We start from the raw sequence: 12782 nt of genomic DNA on the forward strand, positions 1-12782 counted from the left end.
TCAAAGGCTGAAATTTTGACCACGTGGAATCGAAATCTTTGTGAAATTCTTGTAGAAATTTCAGATCTTAGTTTGTTATATTTTCTGATATATGGTCTGAATAAGTTATGGCTTTTGTAGGCTCTATAATTGAATCTCAAACAGGGTTGAAGGTCGAAACATTAACACGTGGCATTTCATACAAGTTCACTCTACTAAACTAGTCTATAATCAGGTCATTGTGGGAGATTGGGCATAACTCTTTCTTGAAGAATCCAATATTGGTCTGACTTGTGGGATTGGAAAGAAGACTTATAGGGCTAACACAAGATGAAATTTCATACCTTGGAGATCCGAAATTACAGAGATAAAATAGTTTCAATATCTAGCTCCTAAAAAGTAAGAAAAATGTGTGTATTTTTTAAATTTTTGCATAACTTTTGTTTGAAAAAGCAGTTTGAAGTGATTCAAAGGGCATAGTGAAGCATAGATATCATTGTTGATTCCAAAATTCCTAGAAATAAAAAAAATGGACACACCTAGTAAACAACCAAAAAACTCTTCTATGACACATGAAGAAGAGGAAGAAATGCAACATGATATATCAAAATTATGAGATCAAGTGCAACAAATTTCACTCTCACAAAGAGTAACCAAAAATGAATTGGAAGCGATGATGAATGTTAACATGGATGGTTTAAAATAAAAAATAAAAAGGGACATGGAAGGCTTGAAGTATGGTTTAGAAACAAAAATGAAAGGGTTGGAGGATGGTTTAAACGTAGAAATGGAAGGTTTGACAAAGTTTCTACAAGAAATACTCCCTAATGGCGACAAGGTATTCCATGAAATTCATGATGAGAACAAAATAAATGTTAATCATGATTTAGATACTCTAACTTTGGGTTGAAGACCAACCACATTCCAAAGATTGATATGAGGAGGTTTGATGGCAAGGATCCAGTAACATGGATACTACAGATGGAGCAATATTTCGATCTACAGGATGTGCAACCCTCACAAAAGGTAAGTATTTCATATTTATATTTAGAACCCAATCAATTTGTATTGTATCGATGACTTTGTTCTTGTAAAACACTTGTTACTTGGTCAATTTTTATGGAGGAAATGATAACACATTATGAGGATACAAAGAACAACACCTTCTTTATCCAATTGATAAATCTCAAACAAAAGGGTTCAATGGCAGAGCACATTGAGGATTTCCAAAAATTGAATATCAGGGTAACTGATATTCCATAGGAGCATAGGATTGATGTATTCATAGGGAATTTAAAGGATAACATCCAACATGAGGTTCGTCTTAGGGAACCTGATTCACTGGAGAAGTCATTTAGGGTGGCAAGAAAAGTTGAAAGCAAAATTATGGCAACAAGGAAGTCTACCACTCACAACTATAAAGATGAAAGTGTTTCTGCTTCTATCCTTCCACAACTTACAAGGTTGACACCACAACGATTGGAGGAAAAAAGAGAAAAATGGCTTTGTTATATTTGTGATAGAAAATACACTAAAGGTCATAAGTGTGTTGAGAAGAAATTATTTTACATAGACTGTGAAGAGGAGGAATAAAATGAACAAGAAACGTCAAAATAAGATGATATGCACCAAGAACCAACCCTAGAGAAAGAAGAAATTAATCCAACCATATATTGTAATCCATTAGCAAGAGTTACCACTCCTTAAACTTTCAATATAGAAGGATATATCAAGAAGAAAAAGGTAATAGTGCTGATTGAATCAGGTAGTACCCATAATTTAATTCAATGAAAGATAGCTAAGGAATTGAACTGCTTTCAATATCTAGCACCAGAGTGTTAAGTGATGGTTGCAAATGGAAGAACTATAAATTGCTCTGGAAAATTCCATAATATCAATCTAACCATGGGGGAATATGTATTGAATAGTCCAATGTTTTTCATTCCAATGGGTGGTGCTAATGTTGTACTAGGAGTCCAATGGTTACAATCTTTGGGGACAATAACTTTTAATTTTCAAGAACTTTTCTAGATTTTTTTTTGGGAAGGAAAGGAAGTTTAATTAAGGGGTATCACAGAGAAACTAGGAAAAATAATCAACTCTAATGGCATGACAAATCTTCTAAAGAAAGAACAACGAGGCGTAATTGCACAATTATTCTTACTAGATATTCAAACATCGAAATCATTTATTTCTCCAGATATCCAAAAAGCCTTGGACAATCATTCCAAAGTATTTGAGACTCCCAAAGGCCTCCCACCTATTCATGATAATGATCATGCTATTTATTTGATTCTAGGAAGTGTTCCTCTAAACATTAGACCTTACATATATCCCTGTGCACAAAAGAGTGAAATTGAACATATGGTTACAGAAATGCTAGAAGTGGATATAATTCAACCTAGTCAAAGTTATTTCTCTGATCTAGTAGTATTGGTGCACAATAAGGATGGATCATGGCGTATGTGTCCGGATTATAAGGAGATAAACAAGCTCACTATTAAAGATAAATTTCCTATTCCTGTCATTGATGAATTGTTGGATGAATTACATGGAGCAATTTACTTCACCAGGATGGATCTTCGTTCATGATATCATCAAATCAGAATGAAGACTGAAGACATACCGAAAATAACATTCAAAACTCATGAGGGTCATTATGAATTCAATGGTCATGCATTTTGGCCTTACTAATATACCTTCCACATTTCAAAGTTTGATGAATTCCATTTTCAAACCCTTAGAAAGTTTTTGTGTTATTATTTTTTGATGATATACTAATCTACAACAAGTCTTGGAAGGATAATGTTCAACATGTTGACAGGGTACAATTAGATGCAAAAGCTTACAAATGTTTCTTTGGAGTACAAGAGGTGGAATATTTGGGTCATATTGTATCTCATCAGGGTGTTAAGGTAGACCCTAACAAAATTAAAACCATGAAGGAATGGAAAATCCCCACAACCATAAATCATCTTCGAATATTTCTCAGGTTGACAGGGTATTATCACAAGCTTGTTAAGAATTATGGGAGAATAGAATCACCTCTAACAACATTATTGAAGAAAGATGCATTTTCTTGGACCCCAAAATCAACTAAGGCCTTTAAACATCTTAAAGAGGCAATGTGCCAAGCACCGGTCTTAGATACGTCATACTTGACAAAAACATTTATTATGGAATGTGATGCCTCGAGAAATGGAATTGGTGTTATTTTAATGCAAGAAGGAAGCCCATTGCTTTTGAAATTCATCCAATCAAAGAAAAGTATTTACAAAAACCTATTTATGAGAAGGAAATGTTGAAAATATTACATGCACTAAAACAATTATGACCTTACTTAATGGGAAGACACTTCAAGGTAAAAATAGATCATGATAGTCTTAAATACTTTTTGGAACAAATATTATCTTCAAAAGAGAAACAAAATTGGGTCACAAATATGTTGGGTTATGAATTTGAAATCATATACAAAAAAGGGAAGCAAAATGTTGTTGCAGATGCACTTTCAAGAAAGGATGAGGACGTGGACGCATTTCTATGTGCCATTTCTATTATCCAATTCAATTGGATAACCAAAGCAATGGATGAATGGAAGAATGATGAAGAGCTGTGGACACTTGACATTCAAAAGTTGCAGAAAGATCCCAGTACATCTGATACATTTAGCTAGAAAAATGATTCATTATGGTACAAAGATCGCTTATATATTTGTAAGAATTCAAAACTCAAGTAACATATTCTTTTGGAATTGCACACCTCCCCCTTAGGAGGGCACTCAAGATTCTTAAAAACTTACCACAGGGGTAGGAAGGAATTTTTTTGGGATGACCTTAAATATGATATTCAACAGTTTGTGGGACAATGTTTGGTTTTCCAACAAAATAAAGTTGAGACAATTAAGACCCTGGGTCTCTTACAACCTTTAGTGATTCCAAGTCAGTGTTGGGAGGAGGTCTCCATGAATTTGATCACATGTTTACCCAAGTCTGAAGGAAAGAGTGTCATCATGGTGGTAGTTGATAGACTTACCAAGTATACACACTTTTTTGGACTATCTCATCTTTTTAAAGCCAGTACAGTTGCTACTACATTTATGGAAACAATTCAAAAGCTACTTGGAAACCCAAAGATTATTGTAAGACACAGAGATCCCATTTTCACTCAAAATTTTTGGCCGAAATTGTTTTCTTGCCTTGGTACTTAATCAACTCATAGCTCATCTTCTCATCCTCAATCTGAGGGGCAATCTGAGATAGTGAACAAATGTTTGGAAGGATATATTCGTTGATTTGTATATGATAAACAAACACAATGGGTCAAGTGGTTACCTCTAGCTAAATGGTGGTATAACACTTCCTTCCATATTGCAGAAAGAGTGACCCCATTTATGGAACTTTATGGATATCATCCACCATCCATCACATCATATTTAAGAGAAAATACTAAGGTTCAAGTAGTGGAAGATCACATCGAGCATCAACAACAAGTTCTCCAACTCTTGAAGTATAACCTCACTATGGCACAAAATTGAATGAAACAATAGGCATATCAACATCACAGTGAAAAAAGTATTGATGTAGGTGACTAGGTATTTTTACGGCTACAACCATACAAAAAAATGTCCCTCAAGCAAGCTAAGAAGGATAATAAATTATTACCCAAGTACTATGGTCCTTATAATGTGTTGCAAAAGATTGGTACTATGGCATACAAATTGGAGCTGCCTGCATCTTTCTAAGTACACCTAGTTTTCCATGCTGCATGCTGAAAGAAGGTTATCGGTGATAAGCTCCTAGTTCAAACAATGTTGCCAGAACTTGATGAAGAAGGAAAAATCGTTTTTGAGCTTGAACTGGTCATGGAAACAAGAACCCAATGACTACAAAATCGATTAATTTCAGAGTATGTCATTAAGTGGAAGAACTTACCCGTTGAAGATTCTACATGGGAGGATGAGAATTTTATATAGAGGCATCCATAACTACTTAAGCGTTGAGGAAAACAATTTTTTTGAAGGAGAGGGGCATGTTAGGTCCCTATAATACTAATGTATCCCCCTTATTGTTATTGTTAGTGTAGCCCCCTATTGTTATTATTGTGCTCATGTATCCCCCATGTTGTTATTGTTGTGTCCAATAGAAGCCCACTATTGTTATTGTTGTTCCCTTACATTTTTATTGTTATGTAGGCTCTGATTATATTGTGACCCCTTAGACTCCTATATATCCCAAGGAGGTCTTATAATTTATATCATCCAAGAATTGTTCATTTATGTAATGTAAAGGAGGTTTCCCCCTTGAAGAGGATAATTTTTAAGTCGTTGATCTATCTTTTCTTCTATTTTGTGAGCTTGTTGCATAAAAATAAACAAGATGATTATGCATATCTTGTGCGTGTACAACTCCAAGCCCCTGTGTACATGGGATGAGAGCCTTCCATATGTTCAACATAGCTATAACAAAACCTCCACAACTCTATTGGCCACAATACTTTTCAAGTGTGCCTGGGGTTTCAATGATTGGCCCCAATTGATGTAGCCATGCCCATTACATCTACACTGATAGAGTCCTCCCATGCTCAGGTTGATGCAAATAAGGAAACCAAAATTATTAAGTGGATATAAAATCTCTAATAACAAGTCCATGATATCTTGTAAGAAACCAATGCCAAGTACAAGCAACGATATGACCGACACAGGGTTCCACATAAGTTTCAAGTTGGTGATAAGGTGTGGTTACATTTATAGAAAGAGCATCTCACAAGCCCTAATAGGAATATCATACCACTCCAATATGGGCCTTACATTGTCACAAAGGTGGTGGGTGACAAATTATAATGATTTTGAATTGAGCATTCTTCCTTTCCTTAGCTCGCACTTAATGTTTAATGTGAAGTTGCTTCGACCATATTTCCCACCTCTATTCAACACCTCAGAGGCAATTAAATAATTGGTTCCCACATATTTCCATTTTGATTGCATTGAACATGATACAATGGATCAAATCATAGACACCAAGACAATGGATAATTACTTGCAACACATACAACTCTACCAGGTTGTGGAAGTAGGGCAACTTCTTCACTAAGGCAAGTGGCTCACTAGGAGCCAAATTCAGTAGAAGTTTCCCCATCTAAAGGGGGCACTCAACACAGTGGAGACCATTGCTTCCTAAGGTGGGGGTGGAGGGTGGTACTAATCTAGGTGGATATTGGTGTCCATCTACCTACTCCACCGACTCAAAGCACAATTCTACACCTTAATAGTTTTTCTGCCGTTTTTTGGGTCTAGAATTTTTGGGGTTGTTTCGAGGCCCTAAATGATGTTTTTTTGATGCGGCGGGGGCCCAAATGATGGTTGTCAACTTTGGCTTGGGACTGAGTTAGAATTTGTATTTCTTGGTTAGACCTTTCGAACGGGATACCAAGCACACAAAACGAAGATCATATGAAAAAGTTATGACCTTGGGAAGTTGATGTACCAATTAAACCCATCCATGCCTGCAAACATTTTAGCATTTCATCTTCTAGGGTTATTTTTTTGGACATCTACGGATATTTCTTTATGTTAAAAGGCCATTCTCTCGACATCTTGTAATAGCTTCGATGAATGCACATAACCACCATCTCTTTTTGTTCAAAGATAACTACCACCATTCTAGCCAACATGTCTTCTACAATATTCTTTATTTCATTTATTAATAGAAGTTGGGTTTTCACCACATTATTGTAATACCTACTATATTTCTCTCAGTGTGTTCCATTTATTTTCCTTCACTTATTTCATTCCTTGTATGATTCGGATCATGACCAACCTTATTGTTCAATTGACCAAAACTTGAAAACATAACACAAATTTTTGAGAGGTGGAAGATGGAACAAAATCGAAAAACAAGGAGGTAACAAAAGCATATCTATTTGAGCAAATGTTAACTTGTGAGGGTTTGACAAACAACCAGGGGAAAAATCAACGCACTGACCATTGATGTCTATATTTCACAACAAATTACCATCCCCCAATCTTGATTGTCCTACCACTGAACTCCGACTTGAAGACCAATAAACGCCCTTGCCAATACATCCTTGATACATGCATTAATATTTGTAAACACTTTTCCTAAAGTCTCTAATGTTTCATCCTCCAAAAGAAATGATCCCACATAATGCATCTTGAAAGGAATTGGATCCAATGATTTCGGGATCTCCTTGACCATACAAGAAGACCAAATAAAGTATACCTAAAATAAATGATTTAAAAAATGAATTAGCTCATCTCCATCTTGCAAAACCCTCAAGTTCTAAAGACCCCAATCCCTTTATATGACAATTACTTATCATATGTTCTTTTATATGTAAACTAAGTCATAAATACTTACATGAATATAACGATAGAAATTGACCTAAATATGTAATTTTCATTGAAAAATTAACATTGTAAAAGATGAAATATATTTTAAATTTATATCATAAACATTGATGAATATCTTTTACATTTTTTTTTTTAATTTATAATTACAACTCCATCTAAAAAATGAAATTATGTTGAATATTTAAATTACGTTAAATTAATTCAAATTTAAATTAACATATTAGAGTATTGTTGAATTTATCTTAATAATGTAACAAAGTATATTTTAAATTTTGATCATTAACTTTGATAAATATCTTTCTCATTATTTTAAATTTATAATTATAACCCTATCTAAATAATAGAATTATATTTAATATTTAAATTATTTTAATTTAAATTTAAATTAACATACTATATTATTTTTAAATTTATCTTATTAATTTAAAATGTATAAAATATCATTTAATAATTTGATAATATAAATATATATATAAATATATAATATTTAGTGATAAATACTAAATTTATTTAATGCATATGAATTAGGTAAATTATTATATCTAATTATAATGGTAAATAATATTATAAATTAAAATTAAAAAATATTTAATAAAACTTCCAATCTTGCTTTCACAAAAAATAATATTAATATCATGATTATTAATGATGGATGCTATGAATTGATAATTTATTTTCTTCATAAATTTAAATTATAAAAAAATTATTTATTTGAAATATTTTTTTAATATTTAAAATTGAATTTATAAAAAATAAAATTTTAGTTTTAAAGTATTTATTTTTTAAATATACTATTTAATTCTCTCTTTATAAAATAAAAAATTAATATGCAATTTTTAAATAAAATAATAAAATTTCAAATTATTTATATATAAAATTATTATATTCTATATCCATAATTAAATCGTTATAAAATTAAAGAATTATTATATCCTTTCTCAATGATGTGTTAAATATGCATAATTTGTCTCAATGATTTGTTTCGTTATATAATTCCAACATGAAACAAGTACGATGGCTTATTCTGTCTCGATGAATTAACACAATCTAACGTACCATTGCCAATTTTTTGATATAATACTTTTATATGATTGCATATGTAACACAACTCCCTAATATAGTGCCTTGTGCCTTATGATTTTCAACCTTGTGATTTTCAATTGACTTTTGAACCAAAATGATGTTCATTTCATGTCTATGAAGCTAACATAAAACAATTCTCTCATTCATGCATATACAAGCAATGATAATGAAACAAATTCAACTTATGTAAGTACAAAACCATCTATAATATATATATATAAAAGAATATCTAAATTGTTATATATATATATATATTCATATATATTCATATAAGTACAAGAATATCTGATTGTTATATATAATATATATATCAATTTTGGTAAGTACAAGATTATATATATATTTATTCATGCATATTAAATATAGTTTGACTTAGATTTTTCAAGTTTTTTTGATTTTAAGTATGATTTTTTTGGATAAATCTTTACTCTCTGTAACATTGATATTGATATTATAAATTTCATATTTGATTTTTTATTTTATTTTATAGATTTTCATATTTTATAGATTTTCAAACGTTGTCAATGTTGAGTAGTTGTAAATAATTTTTATTATTAAAATAGAAATGATTAAAAGTATAAGATTAAAAATATTTGTGCCTTTATAATTCTTAATAATTTATTGTTTGAATTTTTCTAATATATGATCTTGGTATTCTTGTTTCTAGGTACAAGATTTTGAGTTGGATTCCTAGTTGCTTAAGGATCATGCTTTATACATTGTTCGACCTAGCCAAACATATTCTAAAGCTTGCATATAGGTTTAGGATTCCTTTTTATTTCGATGCATTAAACCTTGTGCCATCTAAATTTGTTGCAGGGTCAACCTTGTTGGATGTTGGTGCATAAGCCTTTTCTATTTGCAATTTCCACTACTTCAACAAAATAACTTTCCTATGATGGGCTACCCTAGTGTAGCACTTTTTTCGCATAGGGTGCTCATACTATTATTTTATGGTTTGATTAGGAACTCTTGTAGTTTAATATTGCATTATGAACCTCATTCATGTTTCTCATATACTTTTGACCATTCCATAGGGGCTCTTGCCTTTATATTTTATTTTATTTGCACTTGTATTTTTAAATGCTACTTGCACATTTGTGCCTAGTACTCGATTGTAGCGTGTAGCTTGTAGCTTGTTTTTTTGCCATTGGGTTTATTTTTGTCACTCAACATTTGATTATTTATTTGTACATTTCAAACCTTTAGCCCATTAGAAACATGCTTGTGAGCATTCATTTCTTGTATAACACATTTTTTGCTTTTTGTTTTGCATAACTCCATTGCATGTGTTTGGAACATAGTTGCAAGCCTTGTGATGCTTATCTCTTCCATTATATCATGGAATTCTTTTATTCCTTTTTCAAAATTTCCTAATATAAGAAAGACAAAGAAACCTAATATTTATTAGAAAAAGAGAGGGGAAAGAATTGTTATCTCTACAATATTTATATAATATGTGACACCCTTCAAGAAAGCACTTGTTTTGTGTTAGTTATATATAGTTGGGTCTTAGTATTACCTTAAGATTTGTACCATGATTATAGCTTTTATACTCCCCCATTCATTATGGAACATGGCTTATTGCCTCATGTAATGATGCTTTATATCATTGTTCCTTTCGACACCTGTTGCTACCTAAGTCACCATTGTGTTGTGCTTATGTTGAAGGAATGTCTTTGACCTTAATGGTTCATTCTTCATATTTATTGATGATCCATATTGGCCTTCCCAGTTGTCAAATTTATTTTGAGTTCTTCAACATTACCATTGTCTTTCTCATGCTAATGTGGAAGGACCCATTTTCTCATGCTAATGTGGAAGAACTCATCGTTAACTTCTCAGTAGTGGGTCTTCTCTGGTTGATTGTGATACATTGCTTTGGAAAGTAGACATAGAGTCAAAATCACCCTAGCACTTACTTTCATCATTGGTTCATTTCCTTGTGCACCTCAATGATTTTCATAATTGATCACTAATTGAGTGGGTTCCCTTGTGTTCCATGGAAAGAACTTTAGTTGCATGGTGGGATTCTTGTTGTACCTTGGATTCCATTTTACTTATTGGCCATTAGAGAAATTTTGAGGTCTAAAATGGGCCTCCTAAGGAATATTATAAAATAATAGTGGAAATAATAAAATAAGATTAGATTACCTCATCAAGTTTTGGAGGGAAAAAAGAAAAAAACTATTTTTTTTTTCAACTAGTATTTTCAACTTATCTCCTTTCGATTTTACTCAAATTTCGAGCGAGAGTACTCATTGGATGCATAATATAATTTTTCATCCAATGAGTATCCATGTTTCATACTTTTGTTGTACCCTACCACTCGAAAAAGGTGAAACACAGGAAAAAACGTGATTGCAATCACATTTTTTTCATGTATTTCACATTTTTTGTGTAGTAGGATCCATCAAAAGTATGCAACATGGGTACTCCTTGGATGAAAAATTAAATTCCGCATCCAACGAGTGATCTCGCTCGAAATTTGAGTAAAATCATAGGGAGATAAGTTGAAAATACGAGCTGAAAAGTAGTTTTATTTTTATTTTTACCTTTTTACTCCAAAAATGGTGAATCATCCCCCATGGTTGACATCATCATATTGAATCCTATTTGTTCTTATAAAGTTGATTTTTGTTGTACATTTTTGTTTTGAGACCCATTTTTGACCTTAAAATCTCTCTAATTTGAAAATGCCTTACCTTTGACAGTGATTTTCATCAATGGTTGCTTCTTCGAGGTGCTTTCATATGTACCATTTAAATATGTTGCATTTGGAAGACATAATCGATGTTGTATTATTTTTAGGCATCATCCAAGACCTTCAAATCATATATGGTTCCTGATATTTTCTCATGTTGGTTAATGAGATATGCCTTGATGTTCTCCTTCCAACAAATCTCTTCCTATCAACATTGGCCACTTTGGGAACAAACTATAGAGATATTCATAGCAACTTGGGACTTAAATTCTATTGAAGCCCCGAAAATTGAGTCTACAAAAGGGGGATACCGACCCGGTCCGGACCTTGGTTAGCAGCTCCTTTTCTGTTTGGTATAGTTGGTCCGACTAGGGATATGGGACCAGTTTCCCAATTTATGTGTGTGTGTGTTGAGAATTGATATTTCCTTCCATAATAATTTCTAAGTAAAATGATTTTATTCTAAGTCTAATTTAACAACATGCAATTGTATTATAATGAGCAGAAATATCTAATTCTAAAACTAACCCGGGATTTAATCTTTCAGTTATGCGATCTAAAATAATTTCTAATGGCAATTGGTAATAAAGATCATTCAATTGCTATGAGAAAAGAATTCAATAAAGATAAATTATTTCGTATAAAAAGTTAAACGAAACAATTGTGAAAAACATATCGCATAATAAGTCACTCATATATTAAGCATAAATAAATGGCTATCACCGTACAAAAGTGCCAAATGATAACTCAAGCATTCAAGCATTCATACATAAATAACTGAACATGAATATCACCTTAACATATAAGTAGAAATTGTTAAGAGATAAAAGTACCATTTATAATGAGTTCTACTCATGAGCTCCTACAATAATGATTTATCTCTTCTTAATTCAAAATCTATTAAGAGTACAAAAGTGCAATTTCAATAGCAGATATTAGACACAGACGTCAATAAATCTTGTTCCATTCATTCATCAAAACCTCCTCGGAGGGTGCAGAAGTGCATGTTATGAGGGCAAGTTTTTGACAAATTTCAGTACCCTTCTCTAAATGCATGAGAAGGGTTTAAATACTACTAGCTAAATCTAAAAATAGTTTATTACAAAAATATAGGAGGTAGTTTAAATGGCCGTCCTCATTTCAGGCAAAAATAAAGCAAAACTAAAACTAAAACTGAATCGGCTTGAGGAGAGTTGGCTAGCCGACCTTCGACTTTGGCTGTCCTGCGAAAACGGAATCGACAAGTGCTGGTGCCATCTTCTCGGCAGAATTAGTGAGACATTTGAGAGTCATGCACTGATTGTGTGGTTTAACCAAGTATTGCCAATAAGAATCCCAATTTAACTTGGTTAACCTTTTGATGGACCCTGCTCTTTCTTGAGCCTTTTGTCTCCAGTTTGTTTGTAGATGCCGCACATTTGGTAGAAATCCTGGAGTGGTCTTTGATATAAGATTTGCCCTGTGTAAATTTTCATTGACACAGTCGATGACAATGTTTGCTGCAGTGGCTGCTTCTTCTGCCGCTTGTTCTGCTTTCCTGATCTGTGCATCCCACTTATTAAAGAGCATTTCTTTGTGGGCTTCATTGATTATGGGTGTGCTTGCCTTTTTCCCTTCCTCTGATTCCAGGCAAACCAAATATTCAGT

The sequence above is a fragment of the Pinus tabuliformis genome, chromosome 7, assembly GCF_031772625.1.
Source record: "Pinus tabuliformis cultivar Carrire ecotype Pingquan chromosome 7, CPIR1, whole genome shotgun sequence".
NCBI classification, from domain to species: Eukaryota; Viridiplantae; Streptophyta; class Pinopsida; order Pinales; family Pinaceae; genus Pinus; species Pinus tabuliformis.